Raw genomic sequence first — 26,538 nt, 5'->3', positions numbered from 1 at the left:
TGAACACAAATTGGAACATGGATAGGAAGACAGGTTTGTCGTTTGATCGTACCTTGTCTCATAATTAGTTCCGACCACACATGTCCAGGGAGGAGTGACATAATCTTTTTACTCTGTCCGCCGGCCTGGCAGTCAAACAAAATTGAATATCATTCCAAACAGGAAACCTACTGTTTTTACATCCGCCAACAAAGGTGGATGGAGGTTTTGTTTTCACCCCTGTCTGTCTGTTTGTCCGTCCGTTTGCGAACAAAATATCTCAAAAAGTTGTGGACGGATTCGAACGAAATTTAGCAGACAGGTATGTGACATGTGACGTATGTGACAAAGACGAAATGATTAGATTTTGGTGAAGATCCGGATTCGGATCCGGCTACTGGAATTTTAATTTTAAATGATTCTTTACCATTGGGAGATCGGGCCAAAAACGATACATAGCAGGATGTCTCAAAATGTTGTGGACGGATTCGGACGAAACTTGTTGGACATGTGTGTGTGACAAGGAAGAATCGATTCAATTTTGGTGAAGATCCGGATCCGGATCCAGCTAGTAGAAAATTTTAAGTGGTTTTTCACCATTGAGTTATATGGCCAACCAGGTGGAGGTATGCTCTCTACTGAGTGCTAGTTAAGGATGTTATAAAGGACACAAACAACAGGCACGAGGAACTAATGTAATGTGTTAGATATGGTGGTGTAAAAGACACTGAGGGGAAATGGCGTAAAACCCGGAATTTGATTATTTCTAGGCCTTTGAACCTCTTTAAACCCTTATTTTAAATTGAATTATATACCTGAAGACTGACGAAAACAAATCCCCTTCATAATACTTCCAAAAACCCTTGCTATATACTTATATATAGCATGAGACGGTGTGACATGTGTGACATGTGTGTCGGGGTAAAGAAGAAGCCGCCAATATGACGACATACGATGCTTATTGACGCTGCGTTATATGACGACATACGATCTCCATCTTCTAAATTGCGACGGAACGTCGTCTTATTACAGTATATAAAGCCAAGTCAAAAAAAAAAAAAAGTTTCACGTCCCCGCCCGCTTCCTTTTTGGTCGCCGCCTACTTTTATTTACTATTTAATACTATTTTTTTTTAATATATACTTGTTTAAAAAAAAAATCGTTTTGCCAAGAAACGGGCGTTTGCTGATCGTATCTTGTGCATTGATGATCTGAACTATTATGGATCCCGCCCTCTAACGGAACTTCCTGGTTAACACATGCTAGGCTTAACGCAGACACTTTGTGCTAAAGACGGTCAATTCTCGCAGCGGTTGTGCACTGGACAAGTGCAATTTACGTGTAAAAATCGTGCATTTCATACATTTAATGGTACAAATTTGAGTAGGGAATATGACGATATTCGTGTGTGTAAGCATACGTTCGTATTGTAGCGGCTGCCGCTGGGTTTTCACAATCGCCTTGCACCTATCAAGGACGCGGAGCGATCACCATGCCGGGCTCGTCCAGGACGCCCGGGCAGGCCCGCGCTCAACTTGCCAGGCCTCGGTCGGGACGCCCGGGCATGCCCGGGCATGCCTGGGCAGGCTCGCCCTCAACTTGCCAGGCCGCAGCCAGGACGCTGGGCCACGCCCCCTGGCGCCGGGCCTGGGCAAACCCCCTGGGATAATAGATATATATTGCTGACCGATAAACGGGTTTTCAGAGTGCCTGAGTGTTTGATTTCATTAAAGCAACTCGGATGAATTCTAGCTTTTTGTCGCGTCCATTCTTCCGATCGACGTGGGAGCCCCAGCTCCTTCATTGGTGACCTATCGACATGGACACGGCAGTCGCCCTTAAACTGCCTACCTTCTGGGAGGCTCACGCGGCGGTTTGGTTCGCGCAGGCGGAGTCCCTGTTCGCCCTGCGAGGCGTCACGGCCGACGACACCCGCTTCCACCATGTGGTAGCTGCGCTCGGGTCGGCTACCGCGGCCCGCGCCCTGAGCCTCCTCGAAAGCCCGCCAGCCGCTGACAAATACGGCGCGATTAAGAAGCTGCTCCTCGATGCTTTCGCCCTCCCATCGGCGGAACGCGCACGGCGCCTGCTCGAACTGCCTGAGCTCGGCGACACGCGCCCTTCCGAGCGAATGGACTACATGCTTTCACTGCTCGGCGAGCACTCTCCGGCATTCCTGTTCCGGGAGCTGTTCCTCCGTCAGCTGCCTAACCCGGTACGCCTCGCCCTGGCAAGCACGACGATCACAGATCCCCGGGCCCTTGCCAGAGAAGCCGACAAGATCTCCGCCGCAGGACAGCGCATCGCAGCGGCGACATGGGACCCACCGCCGTCCGACGCAACACCCATGGCGCCCGAGCACCCGGCACGGTCGACGGCCGAACTGCCGACGCAATTGGCGGCCGCTCTACCGAGCCGACCACCTCCAGCACGACGACCGAGGCCTCCACCTCACCAAGCGTGGTGTTACTATCATGCCAGGTTCGGACAGGAGGCCCGGACATGCCGACCCCCGTGCACCTTCGGCAGGCCGGGAAACGGCCGGGCCGGCGTTCATTACCAGCCATGAGTGCCGGCCACACGGGCAACTTACTGTTCATCACGGATAAAGCGTCCGGACGGCGCTTCCTGTGCGACACCGGCGCCCAACTGAGCGTCATACCCGCCTCTGACCAGGACAGGCAATCCGCGGTTTGCGGCCCCTCCTTGGTTGCGGCCAACGGATCGACTATCCGCACCTTCGGCCCGCGCAACGTCACCCTCTGCTTCGGCGGCCAACGCTTTGCTTGGACGTTTGTAACCGCCAACGTGCCCATGGCTCTGCTAGGCGCCGACTTCCTCTGCGCACACGGACTACTGGTGGACGTCCAACGGCGTCGTTTAATCAACGCTGAAACCTTCAGCTCCCTGGTATGCACATTGAGCAGCTCCGCGCCGACCGAGCTGGCATGCACCGTCCCGGCGGCGAACGAGTTTGCTCGCCTGCTCACGGAGTTCCCGGCCCTCACGCGGCCGACGTTTTCGGCCGTCGCAGTACGGCATGGGATCGAGCACCACATACCAACCACGGGCCCGCCGGTCTACGCCAGGGCCCGCCGCCTCGACCCAGCCAAGCTCGCCGTAGCGAAGGCCGAATTCGACGCGTTGGAGCACCTCGGCATCGTGCGGCGCTCCGATAGCGCGTGGGCCTCGCCACTGCACATCGTGCCAAAGCCGGGGGGTGGATGGCGCCCGTGTGGCGACTACCGCCGTCTCAATGACGCTACCACCCCCGACAGGTACCCGATCCCGCATATCCAAGACTTCTCCGCCCGTCTGGCGGGACGGGTCATTTTTTCGAAAATTGATCTCATACGGGGATATCACCAGGTACCTGTCAGGGCGGCCGACGTCCCTAAAACGGCAGTCATCATGCCGTTCGGCTTATTCGAATTCTTGCGGATGCCGTTTGGTCTCAAGAACGCGGCTCAGGCGTTCCAGCGCTTGATGGACGGCGTGCTGCGTGACCTGCCGTTCCTTTTCGTTTACCTGGACGACATCCTCGTCGCCAGCACGTCCCGGGCCGAGCACCTCCTCCACCTCCGAACACTGTTCGGGCGCCTCAGCGAGCACGGCCTCATCGTCAACCCGGCCAAATGCCACTTCGGCACGACGGCCGTTGATTTTTTGGGCCACCACATCACCAAGAACGGGGCCGTGCCGCTGCCAACCAAGGTCGAGGCCATCACCACGTTCCCGCGTCCCCGCACCATAAAGGCCCTGCAGGAATTCCTGGGAATGGTGAATTTTTATCACCGCTTCGTGCCCCGCGCTGCTCAACTCATGCGGCCCCTCTACGAAGCCCTGCGGGGCAAGCCGGCCAAGCACGACATCGCCTGGTCCGCAGCAATGGATGCGGCCTTCCAACGCTCAAAGCGGGCCCTCGCCGACGCAACACTGCTCGCTCACCCGGTGCTCAACGCTCCCATCGCCCTCACCACGGATGCCTCCGACTACGCGGTGGGCGCCGTACATGAGCAATGGGTGAACGGGGTTTGGCAGCCACTCGCTTTTTTCAGCCGGCAGCTCCGGCCGAACGAGCTCAAATACAGCACGTTTGACCGGGAGCTCCTCGGTCTACACCTGGCCGTCCGCCATTTCCGCCACCTCCTGGAGGGCCGACCTTTCACGGCGTTCGTCGACCACAAGCCGTTGGTTTACGCCATGGCCAAGGTCACGGAGCCATGGTCGGCCCGCCAACAGCGCCACCTCTCCGCCGTGTCGGAGTTTACCACGGACATCCGGCACGTCGCCGGCAAAAACAACGCCGTGGCCGACTGTCTTTCCCGGGCCAGCGCGAACGCGGTCCACCTGGGCGTGGATTTTGCGCTTATGGCGGCGGACCAAACCACCGACACCACGGTGCAAGCCCTCCGGGCGGCGGACACGGGCCTCCGCCTGGCCGACATCCCCTGCGCGGACACTGTCCTGCTCTGCGACGTCTCCCAAGGCCAGCCTCGCCCCATCGTGCCCGTCACCTGGCAACGCCGCATCTTCGCCTCCCTCCACGGCCTTTCCCACCCGGGCCGGAAAGCTTCCCAGAAGCTGGTGTCGGCGCGTTTCGTCTGGCACGGCCTTCGTCGGGACGTCCGCGATTGGACCAGCACCTGCACGGCCTGCCAACGGGCCAAGGTCCACCGACACACCCAGGCCCCGCTGGCACCTTTCACCGTGCCCGAACGACGTTTCGACCACGTCAACGTGGATCTGGTGGGCCCCCTCCCCCCGTCACGGGGGTTCACACACCTGCTCACCATGGTGGACAGGACCACCAGGTGGCCGGAGGCCGTTCCCCTCGTCTCCACCACCACCGCCGACGTGGCGCAGGCTTTCATCGCCACCTGGGTCGCCCGCTTCGGCGCACCGGCGGACATCTCGTCAGACCGCGGACCACAGTTCACCTCCGAGCTGTGGGGCGCGGTCGCCCGCAACCTGGGGGTCAAGCTCCACCGTACTACGGCCTACCACCCCCAAGCAAACGGGTTGTGCGAGCGATTCCACCGCTCCATGAAGGCCGCGCTCATGGCCGGCCTTCAAGACGGCGGTTGGGCCGACCGGCTGCCGTGGGTCCTTTTGGGCCTTCGCACGGCCCCCAAGGAGGACCTCCAGGCATCCACCGCCGAGCTTGTCTATGGCCAGGTGCTACGCGTCCCGGGCGAATTCGTGCCCGACGCTACCAGTCCCTGGTCCGCAGCTCACCAGCGCTCGGACCTCCAGGAGGCCGCCCGACGGTTTGCCCCCGTGCCAACATCCCACCACGGTGACCCCCAGTCCTACGTCCCCCCAGCACTCCGCACAGCGGAGTATGTTTTTGTGCGTCACGACGCACATCAGTGGCCACTCCAGCCGCCGTACGACGGGCCCTTCCGGGTGCTGCGACGGGACGACAAGTCGTTCGTCATCGACATCGGCGGCAGGTCGGACCGGACCTCAACTTGCCAGGCCGCAGCCAGGACGCTGGGCCACGCCCCCTGGCGCCGGGCCTGGGCAAACCCCCTGGGATAATAGATATATATTGCTGACCGATAAACGGGTTTTCAGAGTGCCTGAGTGTTTGATTTCATTAAAGCAACTCGGATGAATTCTAGCTTTTTGTCGCGTCCATTCTTCCGATCGACGTGGGAGCCCCAGCTCCTTCAGTATGTTAAAACATATATTTATTTGCTAATTTGGAAATGAAATTGCAGGCCTTTCGGTAACAATCAACACTGGCATGTTTCACATTATATTGGACAAACTATAGAGTCTTTAAGTCAGCCACAGTGGTCATTCATTCATGGCAGCCATCATGGAAAAAAATAGCAAAAAAAATGAAAATAGTAAATAGTAAGGGCCTCCCTCCTCCTTTTTCAAAAAAGTCCGGACGAGAAACATTTTTTTTTGTTACTTGGCCTAAGGGTGGTTGGTTATAAGACTGCTTCAGGGAGCACTAAACTTCCGGATTTGATAACTATCATTAAAATAACCGTTTTATTAAAACCAGTAGCCGGCGAAGCCGGTGTTGTCAAAAACGCGTACGTCTTATGTCGAAAACCTGATTATGCCTTGGCTTGAGAATTCCGAAGCGCATTGGAGGCCGCCATCTTGCGGATGCGGAAGTATGCATAACAAATTGAAAACGTTCAATAGGAGTTTCTTTCACCCGTCTTTGTTTGATTCACATTCTTATGCACCTCTCATTTATTATTAAAATACTTTAAGACCAACCTCGGGTCGCACGGGCCTGGTTATCTTCAACGAAACGCGTCACCAAACACCGGACCCAATGAGAGTCGAGCATTTGCAAAAATATTTCTAAAACCAAATCACGCACTGGAGGCCGCCATCGACCGGATGCGGGAGTTTGCATAAAACAATTGCGAAAAAGTTCAATAGGAGTTTGTTTCACCCATCTTTCTTTGATTCATAAATCTCATGAACCTCTAATTTGTAATTAAAATACGTTAAGACCAACCTCGTTATCTTCAACGAAAATCGTCACCAAACACCAGAACCAATGAGATTCGAGCATTTGAAAAAATATTTTTTAAAAGCTTATTATGCGTTTCGGAGGGTGTAAACGGCATCAAATATTCTAAAATTGACGAAGAATTATTTTTTAGAAATCTCGTGGCCGTCGGGGATAGTTTTTCACGGCCAGAAATACGGTATAAGCGGTTTACATATTTAGTTTAGAAATACGGATAGTTTTTCACGGCCGGAAATATCCGAAGTTGAGACGGAATTCACCGAATTAATCACTGCAAGCTAACTTCTTCTGGTGGAGGAAGCCACAGTGCCCGGAGAGAACCAGCCCTGACAGCGACTGAAGTTAGAAGACTACACACATACTGTGAAAACGTATGTCAAGCCCAGTTAAAATTTCTTAAAATAGGCCTTAAGCTAGCACATCATATAGTTACTTCCTTAAGCTTCTTGTGACATTTGTTGTATGCAGGTATTGGGGAGGACTGTCTGCTCTTCTCTTTTACCAAGTCTTACCAGGTACGGTACCGACTACAGTCTACACCTACCTACTACCAACTACCTAACCTACTGATGCCATAGTGATGGGTAAAATAGTGGCAAGAGGCTTTGGCTTCGCCGGCTCATTGCGGCTTTGCAGTCGGTACTAGTAGCCGGCGAAGCCGGTGTTGTGAATGAACGCGTACGTATTATGTTGAAAAGCCAAATTTTTCTGAATCGTTTGAGAATTTCGAAGCTTTGACACACCAAATCGCTCCATGGAAGCCGCCATCTTGCAGATGCGGAAGTATGCATAAAAAAATTGCGAAAAAGTTCAATAGGAGTTTGTTTCACCCGTATTTTTTTGATTCACAATCCTATGTTGAAAAGCCAGATTTTGCAGGATCCATTGAGAATTTCGAAGCTTTGACGCACCAAATCGCTCCATGGAGGCGACTATCTTGCGGATGTGGAAGTATGCATAAAAAATTGCGAAAAAGTTCAACAGGAGTTTCTTCCACCCGTCTTTTTTTGATTCACAATGTTATGTTGAAAAGCCAGATTTTGCAGGATCCTTTGAGAATTTCGAAGCTTTGACGCACCAAATCGCTCCATGGAGGCTGCCATCTTACGGATGCGGAAGTATGCATAAACAATTGCGAAAAAGTTCAATAGGCGCCCGCGGAACTACGTAACTTCCGGTTAGTGCATCCTTCGCGACAATAGTCGCGACTCTAGGGCATTTTGGAAATTTTTCTCTTCTTTAGTGGTAGACCTAAAAAGCCCAATTAGGCTTCAATCCCATGCTCCCAAGCTCAGTAGGTTTATCTGATTTATGATGTTGTCCTGCACCTACCGGTATAAGCGGTTTACATAAAGAAAGAAAGCTCGGTTTGATTAACGACAGTCACACATTGCCGTTGAAACGGCGCTATCGTCTGATCTGTCGGCACTGATCTTACTGCAAGCTAACTTCTTCTGGTGGAGGAAGCTGCCGTGCCCGGAGAGAACCAGCCCTGACAGCGACTGAAGTTAGAAGACTACACACATACTGTGAAAACGTATGTTCAGCCCAGTTAAAATTTCTTAAAATAGGCCCTAAGCTAGCACATCGTATAGTTACTTCCTTAAGCTTCTTGTGACATTTATTGAATATAGGTATTGGGGAGGACTGTCTGCTCTTCTCTTTTACCAAGTCTTACCAGGTAGGGCAAAGGGGGGCATTAAGCTCCAGGGGGCATTATAGGGTCCACTACATTGTAAATGCATTATATTTACCTTCAAGATTTACAATGTAGTGGAGCCTAATGCCCCCTGGAGCTTAATGCCCCCCTTTGCCCTACAGTACCTACTACACCTACCGACTACCAACTACCTAACCTACTTATGCCATAGTGATGGGTAAAATAGTGGCAAGAGGCTTTGGCTTCGCCGGCTAATTGCGGCTTTGCAGTCGGGTACTAGTACACCCACTCACTACGGGAGCGGCAGGAAGGGTCATTCCTCTTTGGGGTATATTCAAAGCTTTGGGGTATATTCGCTTATGATATACATTACAGGCGATCTATGGTCGGGTCTCAAGAACATTGGGTGTGTGTTCATTTACCAAGTTTCTTGTGGAGAGATCGCCAAGTGGTTTAAGCATTCGAGCAAGCACTCCATTCAAAACCCTTAAGGAACGGCTGGCTTGGCAAGCGCTAGCTAGCTGCTTGGTAAATGAGCACACCCCGGGCTTCCTCCCTTTCAGTTTCGTGTTAAACAGCAGGAGCGAGTTTCAAAAGTTCACCATGAAAAACGCCATGTTAGCACCAGAAAGGGTCATGGTATTTATCCTACTCTTGTGGGGTATGTAGAGTACCATAGATCTTCGCTCAGTTCTGTAAGTGAAACTTACCTCCTGGATGGCGGGATTCCTCCAAATTTCTTTGATTCGTGTTATAAACAGCATTAGTGACTGTTTAAAAAGCTAATAATATGTGTTTGTGGTTTATAATATTTTTACTTCTGGTAGAGGCCGTTGCTCCCACGGAAACGCCATGATAAGCTATTTATAAACGTTGACTCGACGTTTATTCAAGGAGGAAAAACACCTTGCAGAGGTGGCATATTAATTGCAATATGAAAATACGCATTGCGTAGAGTGAGAGCTTCGTCGACAATGGTCAGTCGATCGAGTACGCAGCCCTCGCAAACATCTGTAGGCCGAGAACCAAGCTAGGCCTTCGTTTAACGCTTGAGAGATCGGCCAGCAAAGCAAGATCACGTGAGCAAGATGGCGGATCATGGAAGGGACATTTGAAATGACAACATGAAATTTTATTCCCAGGGAAATGGGGAACGACAGTGAAATTTTGAATGGATTTACATATACATGCAATTGCCATAGAGGCTCGCTTACGAAGCTCTCTATTAAAAATCTTAAGATATAGGAACCACCTCATGAGGTACCACCAGCTACACTACCTTAGTCACTACACCCAACAAATTAAAACACAGCAAGGCCAAGAGATGAAGTAAACATTAAAAACAATACCTATTATAATTTAATAAAACTCAACAGCAGAGAATGTGGGATTCTAGTGTATATTAATCACCAGGTGAAAATAATTTATCGGTCGCGCTAAACCAAAGCAAGATCACGTGAGCAAGATGGCGGATCATGGAAGGAACATTTGAAATGACAACATGAAATTTTGTTCCCAAGGGAATGGGAATGACTGAAATTTTGAATGGATTTACATATACATGCAATTGCCATAGAGGTTCGCTTACGAAGCTCTCTACTAGTACCCGACTGCAAAGCCGCAATGAGCCGGCGAAGCCAAAGCCTCTTGCCACTATTTTACCCATCACTATGGCATCAGTAGGTTAGGTAGTTGGTAATAGGTAGGTAGGTGTAGTAGGTACCGTACCTAGTTCAAAATGACACCATTTGCATTCTGGATGAGATTAAAATTTATAAAATTTCCTTCTTGATTAATTCGGTGAATTCCGTCTCAACTTCGGATATTTCCGGCCGTGAAAAACTATCCCCTACGGCCGCGAGATTTCTAAAAAATAATTCTTCGTCAATTTTAGAATATTTGACGCCGTTTTCAGCGTCCGAAATGTGGTAAAAAGCTTTTTTGAAATATTTTTTCAAATGCTCGAATCTCATTGGTTCCGGTAATTGGTGACGATTTTCGTTGAAGATAACCAGGGCCCGTGTGGGCCCGGGGAACTAGGTTGGTCTTAAAGTATTTTAATTACAAATTAGAGGTGCATAGATTGTGAATCAAACAAAGACGGGTGAAACAAACTCCTATTGAACTTTTTCGCAATTTTTTTATGCATACTTCTGCATCCGGAAAATGGCGGCCTCCATTGAGTGATTTGGTTTTTGAAATATTTTTTCAAATGCTCGAATCTCATTGGTTCCGGTGTTTGGTGACGATTTTCGTTGAAGATAACCAGGCCCGTGCGGGCCGAAGTTCGTCTTAAAGTATTCTAATTACAAATTAGAGGTGCATAAGATTGTGAATCAAAAAAAGACGGGTGAAACAAACTCCTATTGAACTTTTTTCAATTTGTTATGCATACTTCCGCATCCGCAAGATGGCGGCCTCCATTGAGCGATTTGGTGCGTCAAAGCTTCGAAATTCTCAAGGGATCCAGAAAAATCTGGCTTTTCAACATAATACGTACGCGTTCATTCACAACACCCGCTTCGCTGGCTACTAGTACCCGACTGCAAAGCCGCAATGAGCCGGCGAAGCCAAAGCCTCTTGCCACTATTTTACCCATCACTGTGGCATCAGTAGGTTAGGTAGTTGGTCGTAGGTAGGTGTAGTAGGTACCGTCGGTGTAGTAGGTGTAGTAGGTGTAGTAGCTACCATTTGCATTCTGGATGAGATAAAAATTGATAAAATTAACTTCTTGATTAATTCGGTGAATTCCGTCTCAACTTCGGATATTTCCGGCCATGAAAAACTATCCCCTACGGCCGCGAGATTTCTAAAAAATAATTCTTCGTCAATTTTAGAATATGTGACGCCGTTTTCACCCTCCAAAACGCGTAATAAGCTTTAAAAAAATACTTTTCAAATGCTCGAATCTCATTGGTTCCGGTGTTTGGTGACGCATTTCGTTGAAGATAACCAGGCCCGTGCGGGCCGAAGTTGGTCTTAAAGTATTTTAATTATCAATTAAAGGTGCATAAGATTGTGAATCAAACAAAGACGGGTGAAAGAAACTCCTTTTGAACGTTTTTCAATTTGTTATGCATACTTCCGCATCCGCAAGATGGCGGCCTCCATTGCGCTTTGGAATTCTTAAGCCAAGGGATACAGCATAATCTGGTTTTCAACATAATACGTACGCGTTTATTGACAACACCGGCTTCGCCAGCTACTAGTATTTTAATTTTTTTGGTTCCGGTTCAGCTCCTAGTATAGCGATTTGCAGCGACAACTGCAAAGCCGCAATGAGCCGGCGAAGCCAAAGCCTCTTGCCACTATTTTACCCATCACCATGGCATCAGTAGGTTAGGTAGTTGGTAGTAGGTAGGTGTAGTAGGTACCGTACCTGGTAAGACTTGGTAAAAGAGAAGAGCAGACAGTCCTCCCCAATACCTGCATACAATAAATGTCACAAGAAGCTTAAGGAAGTAACTATACGATGTGCTAGCTTAAGGCCTATTTTAAGAAATTTTAACTGGGCTTAACATACGTTTTCACCGTATGTGTGTCGTCTTCTAACTTCAGTCGCTGTCAGGGCTGGTTCTCTCCGGGCACTGCGGCTTCCTCCACCAGAAGAAGTTAGCTTGCAGTGATTAATTCGGTGAATTCCATCTCAACTTCGGATATTTCCGGCCGTGAAAAACTATCCGTATTTCTAAACTAAATATGTAAACCGCTTATACCATACTAGCAGAAGTACCCGGCATTGCCGGGTGGGAGAGGAGGGGGGAAGGGGAAGGGAGGGGAACGGGGTGGGGGGGGGGGGGGCGGGGGGGGGAGCGAGCCCCTTGGAAAAGCGAGCGATTTTTTTTTTCATAGCGTCATAGCGTCATAGCGTTCATAGCGTCATAGCGTTCATAGCGTTTCATAGCGTCATAGCGATTTTTTTTTTCATAGCGTCATAGCGTTCATAGCGTCATATCGTTCATAGCGTCATAGCGTTCATAGCGTCATAGCGTTCATAGCGTTTCATAGCGATTTTTTTTTTCATAGCGTCATCGCATCATATCGTTCATAGCGTTCATAGCGTTTCATAGCGTCATAGCGATTTTTTTTTTCATAGCGTCATAGTGTCATATCGTTCATAGCGTCATAGCGTTCATAGCGTCATATCGTTCATCGCGTCATATCGTTCATAGCGTCATAGCGTTCATAGCGTCATAGCATCATCACGTGATCGCTCTGAGCGAATCAGCGCCCACCTGCTCTGATTCCGTTGATTCCGTGCGCTGAAATGCGCTGAGGTAAATATGAATAAAAAATATGGATCGTCAAATATTTTGAGTTCGGCCATGTTCGTCCCAGGCTCAATGGCCATGTCTGTGCCAAATATCAAGCACGTAAGCCTCTCCGTTTAGGAGTCTATCGGTAACATTACACACACACACACACACACACACACACACACACACACACACACACACACACACACACACACACACACATACACACACACACACAAACTGTGTTTTATATATATAGATTTCTGGCCTTGAAAAACTATCCCCGACGGCCTCGAGATTTCTAAAAAATAATTCTTTGTCAATTTTAGAATATTTGACGCCGTTTTCACCCTCCGAAACGCGTAATAAGCTTAAAATTTTTTTTTCCCAAATGCTCGAATCTCATTGCTTCTGGTGTTTGGTGACGATTTTCGTTGAAGATAACGAGGTTGGTCTTAACGTATTTTAATTACAAACTAGAACGGGCACTCGGTAGAGCGCATACCTTCGCCGCAGCTACTGTTCTGTACTTGGTAAAAATACGATTTTGACCTTTTCGTGACCTTGACCTTGACCTTTGACCCGATTGCTCCCAAAATCTAATCAAATGTGTCCCGTATAATAACCAATCATCCCACCAAATTTCATGCAATTCGGTTGAATACTTTTTGAGTTATGCGAATAACATACACACACACACACAGACATACAAATAAATACACAGCGATCAAAACATAACCTTCCGCTTTTGCGAAGGTAATTAGAGGTTCATTAGATTGTGAATCAAAGAAAGACGGGTGAAACAAACTCCTATTTAACTTTTTCGCAATTGTTTTATGCAAACTTCCGCATCCGGTCGATGGCGGCCTCCAGTGCGTGATTTGGTTTTAGAAATATTTTTTCAAATGCTCGACTCTCATTGGGTCCGGTGTTTGGTGACGCGTTTCGTTGAAGATAACCAGGCCCGTGCGACCCGAGGTTGGTCTTAAAGTATTTTAATAATAAATTAGAGGTGCATAAGATTGTGAAGCAAACAAAGACGGGTGAAAGAAACTCCTATTGAACGTTTTCAATTTGTTATGCATACTTCCGCATCCGCAAGATGGCGGCCTCCAATGCGCTTCGGAATTCTCAAGCCAAGGCATAATCAGGTTTTCGACATAAGACGTACGCGTTTATTGACAACACCGGCTTCGCCGGCTACTAGTACCCGACTGCAAAGCCGCAATGAGCCGGCGAAGCCAAAGCCTCTTGCCTTTATTTTACCCATCACTCTGGCATCAGTAGGTTAGGTAGTTGGTAGTTGGTAGGTGTAGTAGGTACCGTACCGAGTTCAAAATGACACCATTTGCATTCTGGATGAGATTAAAATTTATAAAATTTCCTTCTTGATTAATTCGGTGAATTCCGTCTCAACTTCGGATATTTCCGGCCGTGAAAAACTATCCCCTACGGCCCGCGATATTTCTAAAAAATAATTCTTCGTCAATTTTAGAATATTTGATGCCGTTTTCAGCCTCTGAAACGCGGTAATAAGCTTTTTTGAAATATTTTTTCAAATGCTCGAATCTCATTGGTTCCGGTGTTTGGTGACGATTTTCGTTGAAGATAACCAGGCCCGTGCGGGCCGAGGTTGGTCTTAAAGTATTTTAATTACAAATTAGAGGTGCATTAGATTGTGAATCAAAAAAAGACAGGTGAAACAAACTCCTATTGAACTTTTTTCAAATTGTTATGCATACTTCCGCATCCGCAAGATGTCGGCCTCCATTGAGCGATTTGGTGCGTCAAAGCTTCGAAATTCTCAAGGGATCCAGAAAAATCTGGCTTTTCAACATAATACGTATGCGTTCATTCACAACACCGGCTTCGCCGGCTATTAATATTGTTTTGTAATAACATTGATATTATGCTATTATCGTAAGTTTTGTCATTCGAAGCGGCCTTTGAAAAAGGCCACGATAAAGCTAACTTAATAGGGATATACACCTCAGCATGCAACCCCTATTGACTGCAATGGTGGGGAAAACCCACTTGGGGGATAAATCCACCTTGGGGGGGGGGGGGGGGGGCAAACGAATGCGCTGCAGCCTTCATTGTGTAACCCTTCGTCATCTTGTCAAGTTTGGTTGAGATTGGATAAGTAACAACGGCATGTATTGGCATCAAAAATTCATCAGACAGACACCAAATGGGGTATTTTAGTATGATGACGAGTGCACCCGCACACTACGGGACCGGCAGGAAGGGTCATTCATCTTTGGGGTATGTAGATTACAGTCGATCTATGGTTGGATCTCAAGAACATTGGGTGTGTGTTCATTTATTTACCAAGTTTATTGTGGAGAGATCGCCCAGTGGTTTAAGCATTCGAACAAGCACTCCATTCAAAACCCTTAAGGAACGGCTGGCTTGGCAAGCGCTAGATAGCTGCTTGGTAAAGGAACACAACCCGAGCTTCTCCCTTTCAGTTTCGTGTTAAACAGCAGGAGCGAGTCTCAAAAGTTCGCTACAAAAAATGCCACGGTAGCGCAGAAAGGGCCATGTTATTAACCCAACATTTGTGGGTTATATAGAGTACAGTAGATCTTCGCTCATTTTTTTTTTTTTTTTTTGGCATACATAATCGAGGCTCGTGAAAGAGCTAACATTTATCACACAAACAAATCAAACAGACAAACAAACAAAGTATATAAAAAGGGGAGCGGTAGACAAGATGGGGAGAGAAGGGGAAGCACATAAACAACATTTGTGAGGGACATCGGGAATGTGTGGGAGGGAGAGGGCTTGGGGGGAGGCGGCGTGGGAAGGGGGGGGGGGGAGGCGGCGTGGGAAGGGGGGGGGGGAGGCGGCGTGGGAAGGGGGGGGGAGGCGGCGTGGGAAGGGGGGGGGGAGGCGGCGTGGGAAGGGGGGGGGGAGGCGGGGGGGGAAGGGGGGGGAGGCGGCGTGGGAAGGGGGGGGGAGGCGGCGTGGGAAGGGGGGGGGGGGAGGCGGCGTGGGAAGGGGGGGGAGGCGGCGTGGGAAGGGGGGGGAGGCGGCGTGGGAAGGGGGGGGAGGCGGCGTGGGAAGGGGGGGGAGGCGGCGTGGAAGGGGGGGGGAGGCGGCGTGGGAAGGGGGGGGGAGGCGGCGTGGGAAGGGGGGGGAGGCGGGCGTGGGAAGGGGGGGGGAGGCGGCGTGGGAAGGGGGGGGAGGCGGCGTGGGAAGGGGGGGGGGAGGCGGCGTGGGAAGGGGGGGGAGGCGGCGTGGGAAGGGGGGGGAGGCGGCGTGGGAAGGGGGGGGGAGGCGGCGTGGGAAGGGGGGGGAGGCGGCGTGGGAAGGGGGGGGGAGGCGGCGTGGGAAGGGGGGGGGAGGCGGCGTGGGAAGGGGGGGGGGAGGCGGCGTGGGAAGGGGGGGGAGGCGGCGTGGGAAGGGGGGGGGAGGCGGCGTGGGAAGGGGGGGGGAGGCGGCGTGGGAAGGGGGGGGGAGGCGGCGTGGGAAGGGGGGGGGGAGGCGGCGTGGGAAGGGGGGGGAGGTGGCGTGGGAAGGGGGGGGGAGGCGGCGTGGGAAGGGGGGGGGAGGCGGCGTGGGAAGGGGGGGGGAGGCGGCGTGGGAAGGGGGGGGGAGGCGGCGTGGGAAGGGGGGGGGGGAGGTGGCGTGGGAAGGGGGGGGGAGGCGGCGTGGGAAGGGGGGGGGGAGGCGGCGTGGGAAGGGGGGGGGAGGCGGCGTGGGAAGGGGGGGGGAGGCGGCGTGGGAAGGGGGGGGGGAGGCGGCGTGGGAAGGGTGGGGGGAGGCGGCGTGGGAAGGGGGGGAGGCGGCGTGGGAAGGGGGGGGGAGGCGGCGTGGGAAGGGGGGGGAGGCGGCGTGGGAAGGGGGGGGGAGGCGGCGTGGGAAGGGGGGGGGGAGGCGGCGTGGGAAGGGGGGGGGAGGCGGCGTGGGAAGGGGGGGGGAGGCGGCGTGGGAAGGGGGGGGGAGGCGGCGTGGGAAGGGGGGGGGAGGCGGCGTGGGAAAGGGGGGGGGGAGGCGGCGTGGGAAGGGGGGGGGGCGGCATGGGAAGGGGGGGGGGGAGGCGGCGTGGGAAGGGGGGGAGAGGTATAAACACAAGGATGCCAAGGACTTCCAGGACTTCCTCCAAATTTCTTCATTTCGTGTTATAAAGAGCATTAGCGCTGTTTAAAAAGCTAAGCATACATGTTTGTGGTTTATCATAATTTTACTTCCTGTAGAAGCTGTTGCTCCCATGGAAACGCCATTATAACTATAAGCTATTTATACACGTTAACACTGCAGGAAAAATGCTTTGGGAAAGTGAGACATTATTAGTATTCGTATTGTTTTGAAATAACATTAATAATATGCGATTATCATTAATTTTGTTATTCAAAGCGTCTTTGGAAAAACGCCACGATAAATCTCTTTTTTGAAAAAACGCCACGATAAAGCTAACTTAATACGGCTATACACCTCAACACACAACGCCATTGACGGCAATGGCGAAAAAAACCTCAGGGGAGAAAACCCCCTTGGGGAGGAGGGGGGGGGGGGGAATGAATGCGCTACAACCTTCATTATGTAACCCTTGGTCATCCTGTCAAGTTTGGTTGCGATTGGATAAGTAAGGACGGAATGTATTTTTATGCGCTACAACCTTCATTATGTAACCCTTGGTCATCCTGTCAAGTTTGGTTGCGATTGGATAAGTAAGGACGGAATGTATTTTTATGCGCTACAACCTTCATTATGTAACCCTTGGTCATCCTGTCAAGTTTGGTTGAGATTGGATAAGTAAGGACGGAATGTATTTTTATTTTTATTTTTTTTGTATACTGAATCGAGGCTCGTGAAAGAGCTAACATTTATTTCACAAACAAATCAACCAGACAAACAAAATATACAAAAAGAGGGAGCGGAAGACAAGATGGGGAGAGAAGGGGAAGTACACAACCGCAACATTTGAGACCAGGGAGAAGTGTGGGAGGGAGAGGGCTTGGGGGGCGGAGGCGTGGGGAGGGGGGGGGGGGGAGAGGTATAAAACACAAGGGGACCGAAATTAGAGGGGGTAGAAAAGATCAAGGTTTTGGATGGGGGAGGATAAGAGATGGTGGTGAACAGCTGTTTTAAAGACTTGGAGGGTGGAGTGGGATTGAAGAGAGTGAGGGAGTTTGTTCCAGAGGCGGGAGAAAAGAGGAATGAAGGAGTGAAGGTGAGCAGAAAGTCTTGATTTTGGCAGTTTAACCATAAGAGGGTTGCAGGCAGATCTTGTGCGACCTGTAGGAATATTTGGGGGACAGAGCCCAGAGAGAGCTGGGGGGGCAAGGCCAGAGAGGAGTCGGTAGAAGACGGAAAGACCATCAACCTGCCTGCGGTGAGTGAGTGAAAGGCCCTTGGAGTTAGCTTCATCGCGGGAGATTCCAATGATTCTGAATGCTTTGGTTTCAACAGCGTGAAGACGAGCTAGGTGTGAGGCAGGAGCACCAGACCAGAGGGGAGAGCAGTATTCCATAGAGCTGCGGATGAAAGCCTTGTATGTGGTGAGGAGCTCAGGTGTGCCAAGGAAGGACTTCGCACGACGGAGGATGCCCAGTCGGCGACTGGCTTTGGAGGCCAGATTTGAAATGTGGTTTTCCCAGGAAAGATCATGGCAAATAGTGAGACCCAAAAGCTTGAGTGACAGAACTTCTTGGAGAGGATTATTCAGAAAGTGGATGGGAGAGTTGTCCAGTCGGTCTTTTCGGAGAGACCGTAAGAGTGTGAGATTTATCAGGATTGAAAGACATGTTCCATTTGTTTGCCCAGTCTGTGATTTTGTCCAGGTCTGCAGAGAGTGAGGAGGCTGCAGACTGCCGATCTGAGGGATGAGGAATGGAGCGACAGAGAGTAGAGTCGTCAGCAAAGAGATAGAGAGGATTTTCAAGAGAGTCAGAGAGATCATTGATGAAGACCAGAAAAAGCACAGGCCCCAGAACACTACCTTGGGGAACTCCAGCCTGAACAGGAAGAGGAGATGAGAGAAACCCATTCAGGGCCACACGTTGACTATGACCAAAGAGGAAGTACACCAGCCATGCGTGGAGATTTCCATGGATACCAAAGGAGGAGAGTTTGGTGAGCAGAGCAGGGTGCCAGACCGTATCGAAGGCACGTGAAATGTCAAGGGAGACGGCTCTAATTTCCTGTTTGGCGTTGAGGACCTCCATCCATTGTTGAGAAAGCAGAAGCAGCATGTCCAGAGTAGAGTGACCAGGTCTGAAACCAAATTGATGATCAGAGATCAAGCCATTGGAGAAGAGGAAAGATTTCATATCTGAAGCAATGATGGATTCCATGACTTTGCTGATAATGGGGAGAAGGCTGATTGGTCTGTAGTTGCTAGGATCTGTTTTTGCACCTTTTTTGTGCAAAGCGGTGATGTTGGCTGATTTCCAAGCAGATGGCAGATGACCTTGAGCAAAAGAGAGGGTGAAGAGAACAGAAAGAGGGAGTGAAAGAGCGGAAGAACATGATTTTAGGACCCGTGGGCTGATGCCGTCAGGACCAGTTGCAGAATCAGAGTCGAGGGTTGACAGAAACTTTTCCACCTTGTCAGGAGGAAAGGACACAGAGTCCAGGAGCAGCTGGGTACGACTGGGTACGGTGGGTACAGAGAGGGATGGGTTTGGGACACAAGATTTAGAGGCAAACACAGAGTTGAGGCATTCAGCTTTTTCACGTGCGGAGTCAGCCGTTAAGCCGTTTGGGGTGAGGGAGGGGATGGAGGGGGAACAAACACCAGAAACAGATTTGACCAGATGCCACCAGGATTTGGAAGAGCGAGACAGATAAGAGAGTTCGGTCTTGAGAACGGTGAGATATTGTTTCCTGGCTCTCCTGAGGGTGGACACACACTTGTTTCGGGCTTTGTGAAAGGAAATGAGATTTCCTTCCGTTGGATTTGCTTTCCAGGAGACGAAAGCAAGTTGTTTCAGGGCAACAGCCTCACCACAAGATTCCGTGTACCATGGACGGGAGGAAGGGTATGACAACTGAAGACGAGATGGGATAAATCTGTGCATGAGAGAGAGCAATTTACTTTGAAAGAATTCCCAGGATGAGTTGATGTCAGAGGCGGTAGAGATTGGAGACCAGTCCAGATGATTGATGGCTGCTTGAAGACCGTGCCAGTTGGCCTGAGTGAAATGCCAGACTCGTCGACGCTGAGGAGGCTCTCTGAGAATGGTCAGAGAGATGTCCACTTTGACAAGCACATGATCAGATGAGCCGCCGATTGGAGCAGAAGAAGAGCAGCAGACATTTTCAGTGAAGTTAGTAATAACCAAGTCCAGAAGAGAAGATGCTCCGTTGACTGAGATCCGGGTCGGGAAATTAACAGATTGTGACAGTCCCAGTGAGTCGCAGAAGTCCTTTGCTGAAGAGCCATGGCTGGTGAGAGAGGTACCCACACCCAGCCAACTGGCATGGTGACAATTGAAATCACCACATATGAGGAAGAGAGAGTTGGGATGGGTAGATAGAAGTTGGTCCATATTTTCAGACAGCGAGATGTAGATGGAGTCATCACTGTTTGGTGGACGGTACAACACACATATGAACAAAAGGTGGGAGCGAAGGGGAAGCCATAGCCAAAGGTATTCCTGGGGGTGAGGTGGAGAGAGGGCAGTGGAGGGCGAGTGAGGAAGAGAGTTTTTTTTATAAAGATAGCAACCCCACCTCCAGGACGAGGCTCAGGTCTATCATACCGGAGGAGGGAGTAACCAGGAAGAGATATTAAGGAATCAGAGACATCATGAAGGAGGAAAGTTTCTGTTAAGCAGATCACATCTGGTTTGTCAGAAGCAACCTGTATGGAGAGATCAGTCAAGTTTGAGCGAAGGCCCCGGATGTTTGAGGTCCATACCGTTAATGAAGAGGAAGGGGGAGCATCGGGTACAGAACAGGGGGGGGGGGGGGGTAGGGTAAGATGTGGAAGAGGAGGAAGAGGTAGGGAGAGCTGTTGAAGGTGTGTCAGAGATTTCAGAATAGCTTGGAGAAAGGGAAGAATGGGGCGGACAAAAGGTTTGATGGAGATTGGGTGAGGCACAGTGAGGTGTTATTTGAGGAGGGGGAAGAACGAGGCAGAAGGTTGGGGGAGATGAAGGTGAAAGTTGGAAGGGGGAAGAAGCAGGGATGATGCTTTGAGTAGGAGGGGTGAGAGGGGAGTCCAGGAGGGGAGGAGCGAGGGAGAGTCTCGGAGGGGAGGGGTGTGGGGGGAGTTTAGGAGGGAGGGGAGGGAAGGGGCAAGGGGGGAGATTTGAAAAGGATGGGTGATGGGGAGGATTTGGAGGGGAGGGGGGATGGGGAAGTTTTGGAGGGAAGGGGGGATGGGGAAAATTTGGAGGGGAGGGGTGAGATTGGATTTTGAAAAGTGTACGATTCATGGGAAACGAACATTTTTTGCAAAATGAGTTTGAGACCTTCGAGTCAAAAATACGTTTGAGGACGCTGAAGGAGGGGTGGAGTTCTGGAGAGTTTAGGGAATGTAGAAAAGAGGAACTGTGAGAGATGGTATTATTTTTTTTTGTTGGAATGAATAGATTTGGTGAGCAAGATGAAAGCATCCTTTTGTAGGAGAAGAAGAAAAAGGTGTTATAATATATGACAGAAAACATTTGTTCAGGGGAGAGATTATACATTTCTAACCACGTGATCGCGTGATCACGAACAACGTGAACGAAGAACGAACGAACAAATAAGAACAACAAATAAACGATTAAGACCTGAGAAGGAAATATTTTTTTGGGTTTTTTTTTTTTTGAGTAGAGATATTAAACAAGGAGGTATGGGGTGAACGACTGGGACGAAACAGAGAACGAAAATAATTGCAGTGCATTCGACGAACCGCTGAGAGAAAAACAAAACCACAAGGTCGGAGACGGTACGGTAGCCTAAGCCTACGAGTACTAGGCCTCAGAATACTCGATATGCATTAACCGACGATTGTGTATACATGTACGAAAAATTAGCACCGAAAATTTTCCTAAAGATACGCTATAGGTACAAACACCGAAAGATAGATACAGTCTCGACAAAAACACAATTGTGAAAGATTACTTAGCTTCGAAAGCGTGAGCGCATGGAACAGCTTCGAAAAAAGATTGTACGATGTACGTCATACTATAAACTGAATTTGATGATTGACATCAAACATTCACCAGACAGACGGACAGACACAAATGGCGTATGATGATTGGAGTACACGAAGGAGGGCCTTGCTGTTCATGTGTTACCTCTTCACCGATTCGTTCCATCACGATGAAGTTATTGAGGCAAGGTTTACGGATTGTGGTCAATGCGCTCGAATAATTGCGGATTGCCGATGTATTTTCCACATTTATTCACCTGATTAATTAGCTTGGCCTGTTAACCCAATAACCCTCAAGCCCTCCATCATTGTCACCATCATCTCCATCAACTCGTCTTTATCGTGGCTTGACTCAGCCTGGCATCATTCCAAGGTCGGCAAAAATGAGTACCAGCTCATTGGAAACAGGGGGTACTGCATCATTGGAACAGCCACACAGAGAAATGATACAACCAACATCCACAGGCTGGAATATGAAAGAATAATAATACCTTAACAGAACTACAACGGCACTCAGTAGAGAGCATACCTCCGCCTGGTTGGGCATATCACTCAATAGTGAAGAATCACATTTTAAAAATTCTACTAGCCGGATCCGGATCCGGAAATTCACCAAAATTGAATTCTTTTTTTTTTTTTGGATACAGAATCGAGGCTCGTGTAAGAGCTAACACGTTGAACATGAAAACATGCACAGACACATAAAACATGCAATGAAGGGAGCGGGAGACAAGATGGGGAGAGAGATGGAAGTGCAACAACAGTGGAGAACAGGGACGTTGGTAGATCTGTGGAAGGGAGAGGGCTGGGGAGGAGGGAGGCGTACACGGTATAAAGCGAACACGACCACGTACACGTACACGGACACTACTTGGAATTTCAGGAAAGAAGTTGGGGATTCAAAGAGGCGGATTTGGGGTGTTTTAATTGGGGTAGAAAAGATCAAGGTTTTGGATGTGGGAAGATGTTTTTTTTGTTTGTTTTTTTTTTGTATACTGAATCGAGGCTCGTGAAAGAGCTGACATTTATTTCACAAACAAATCAACCAGCCAAACAAAATATATAAAAAGAGGGAGCGGAAGACAAGATGGGGAGAGAAGGGGAAGCACACAAACACAACATTTGAGAGCAGGGAGAAGTGTGGGAGGGAGAGGGCTTGGGGGGAGGAGGCGTGGGAAGGGGGGGGGGGGGAGAGGTATAAAACACAAGGGGACCGAAATTAGCGGAGGTAGAAAAGATCAAGGATTCTTCCTTGTCACACACACAACCTATCAAACAAGTTTCGTCCAAATCCATCCCTAACTTATTGAGATATCCTGCTATGTATCGTTTTTGGCCCCATCTCCCAATGGTGAAGATTCACTTACAAAATTCTAGTAGCCGGATCCGAATCCGGATCTTCACCAAAATCTAATAATTTCGTCCTTGTCACATACACTACATCTCTGCCAATTTTCGTCCGAACCCGTCCACAACCTTTGGAGATATTTTGTTCACAGACAAATAGACAAACGGACAAACAGACAGGGGTGAAAACATAACCTCCATCCACCTTTGGTGTCGGCGGTAATAAACTTTTTTTGTTCTTAAAAACGTATTCATTAAAAACAATGCACAAACTTGTTAATTAAGGGTACAGCTCGGGCGAATCTGACACGTGCACTGCGTCAGGTATCGTGTTCTATGAAATCTCTAGTTTATAGTATGACGTACATCGTACAGTGTCGTCATAGCCCAATCCACGAAGAATCCGCTTTGTTCCTAAATCGAGGGTTTATGATTTGCCGAATCGAAATGCGACTCGAAACGATCCAGATCCATTTCCAACTTTGGTTTCTTGCCAAACGTTTGACTTCAATAAATGAACGTCATACGTTATTATTGGATTAGTGTCTCGAGTTTGATCCCTGGGACGCCGCAGGATTCCATATCGCCCCCTCGAGGGCACATGTGGATTAAAATGTTTCACTCTGACACGTGCACCTGACATGATTCCGACAACGCTACCTGTTATTGAAGTGCGTGGGCGGTTTTCGTCTCCCGATGGAGGGTAGTCGTAGTCAGGGTACATTAGTGATGAAGTTGATTTTCAGTTTGATTCGATGGGAAATTATGGGCCCGTGGGAGCGGAAAGCCGAAAACACGATGGGATCCTTGTAGTGAAAAGAACAGCTTGTAGGATGAGCTGATCCTGAAAATGTTCCATTCGTTTTTGTCCAGTGAAAGGATCCATAAACCCATTTGGACCCGAAAGGGATGTAATAGGGTCGAAGGGTCTAAAGTGTGTAAGAGGTCTAAAGGAGCTTAGTGTGTTGAAAGGGTCTTAAAAGGAGTAAAAATTCGAAGGGAAATAAACATCTACAGGATGTAATGGTCTAAACTCTAAAGGGTCATATTAGGGATCTAAAGGGGTCTGTGTTATGCAAAGGGGTCTAAATGGTACATTCCAATATTAGTGAGGGTCTCAACGGTCTAGCTCCAAGGGGTCGAAAGTGTTGAAAGCGTTATAAAAGGTCTAAAGGGGATTAAAAAGGACTGTCCCCTCTCTACCCTCCCCCAACCCCAACCCCAACTCTCTGTCCTCCCTTCTTTCCCATTCTTCCAAGCAAGAGGGCATTAATGACATTAAGAGGTTAAAATTTAACGAAGATTTTGAATTAAATTATGATCAGGATAAAATTAAACTAGTATCCCAATGGTTTGTATCCCACAGATAGACCGGATCTGGATTCCAACCTGAACCAAAATCGAATCGGCTTGTTTTTGTCACCAAACCAACTCGTCCACCAAGTTTATTCATAAATCATCCACAACTTTTTCACAACATCCACAACAATTCATAAATCAGATTACCTGAAAACGATATAAATATATCGTTTTTTTTGGCCTTATCACTCATTGGTGAAGAATCGCTAAAAATTTTTTATAGTATCCAGATCCGGATCTTCACCACAATCTAAGCATTTCGTCCTTGGCACACATCCGACCTCTCCACCAAATCTCGTCCGAATCCGTCCACAACTCTTTGAGATATCCCGTTCACAGACAGACAAACAGGGGTGCGTACATAACCCGCCTGGCTCACCTTCGGTGGCATAAGTAGTGAAGAGGTATTAAAATTAAATAATGAGCAACATCGTTTTTTAAATTTCATTCACAATCTCGTGAGATGATGGAATCATACACACATAGATTACATCGAGTTAATGAGCTAATTATCTCAGCACCTGGATGGAAATTAAAAAGGGCTCCATTCTTTTTTGTTTATCGACGTCATGAGTCATCGTCATGTGGAGTTTAAAAACGATCCTTTGAGCGGTGGTCTCAGAGGAATGGGGAAAAAACAGAAAAATTGTTTATGGGCCCACTGCCTCATTGATAGGAGTACGGACTGATGGATTACCTGAAGGACGTCATTATGAGTTCAACAGCTCATGTTGACGCCACCGTAGACAAGATAAAAATGGCAGGTAGCCAGGTACAGTACTTCATTTCTCAAGAACGTCCCCGAGGATCTTTATGCACCTTTGGCATTTGTCCATCCATGATGTGGAGGCAAAGCTTTCTTCAGGTAGATGTAGAGACCCCGAAAAAAAAAAATCTCAGATGCCAATCCAGATCTGGAGGAGAATTTGTGACCATGAAGGCCAACATTGTCTGCAAGGATCTTTATGCACCTTTGGCATTTGTCCATCCATGATGTGGAGGCAAAGCCTTCTTCAGGGAGATGTGGAGACCCCGAAAAAAAATAATCTCAGATGCCAATCCGGATCTGGAGGAGAATTTGTGACCATGAAGGCCAACATTGTCCCCGAAGATCTTTATGCACCTTTGGCATTTGTCCATCCATGATGTGGAGGCAAAGCTTTCTTCAGGTAGATGGAGACCCCGAAAAAAAACATCTCAGATGCCAATCCGGATCTGCAGGAGGATTGGTGACCATGAAGGCCAACATTGTCCCCGAGGATCTTTATGCACCTTTGGCATTTGTCCATCCATGATGTGGAGGCAAAGCTTTCTTCAGGTAGATGGAGACCCCGAAAAAAAACATCTCAGATGCCAATCCGGATCTGCAGGAGGATTGGTGACCATGAAGGCCAACATTGTCCCCGAGGATCTTTATGCACCTTTGGCATTTGTCCATCCATGATGTGGAGGCAAAGCTTTCTTCAGGTAGATGTGGAGACCCCGGAAAAAAACATCTCAGATGCCAATCCGGATCTGGAGGAGAATTTGTGACCTTTACTTCCACCACTGAAAGTCACGATGTGCAAATTTGTGAATATGGTGGATGTGGAATCAGTTGAATGTGCTGCTTTACGAATGATTCCAGCACCTGAGAAGCCCAAATGTGGTGGGATATTGTCTTACCTGATTTCTGTACTTTCAAGTTCTGTGCTGGTTCTGAAGGTTCCTTCCCAAAGTCTGACAGAAACCGTCGTACGGTAACTGCTACAAGGAACAGTTAGTTGTCCCTTATGAAATGCAAAGCGTGAGAATGACACTACGAAGAAAAGACCATCAATTCTCATCTTCCCGGATGATGTCTGCGCACTAAATTTCTTCGGTGGGGTGGAGTCTGAATGTATCCACGATGCAGAATGTTTTTTTGGTTTATGGATTTTTATTTATTTATTTTTTTGTATACAGAATCGAGGCTTGTGCAAGAGCTAACATTTATCACACAAAGTATATAAAAAGGGGAGCGGTAGACAAGATGGGGAGAGAAGGGGAGGCACACAAACACAACATTTGAGAGCAGGGACATCGGGAGATGTGTAGGAGGGAGAGGGCTTGGGGGGAGGAGGCGTGGAAAGGGGAGGGGGGGGGGGGGTGGGAGAAGTATAAAACACAAGGACACCAAGGACTTCCAGGAAATAAGTTGGTATTTCAACAAAGTGGATTTGGGGTGAAATTAGCAGGGGTAGAAAAGATCAAGGTTTTGGATGGGGGAAGATAAGAGATGGTGGTGAACAGCTGTTTTAAAGACCTGGAGGGAGGAGTGGGCTTGAAGAGAGTGAGGGAGTTTGTTCCAGAGGTG

This window comes from Myxine glutinosa, chromosome 3 (genome assembly GCF_964187855.1).
Source record: "Myxine glutinosa chromosome 3, kmMyxGlut1.1, whole genome shotgun sequence".
Classification (NCBI taxonomy): Eukaryota; Metazoa; Chordata; class Myxini; order Myxiniformes; family Myxinidae; genus Myxine; species Myxine glutinosa.
This window is presented reverse-complemented; position numbering follows the sequence as displayed.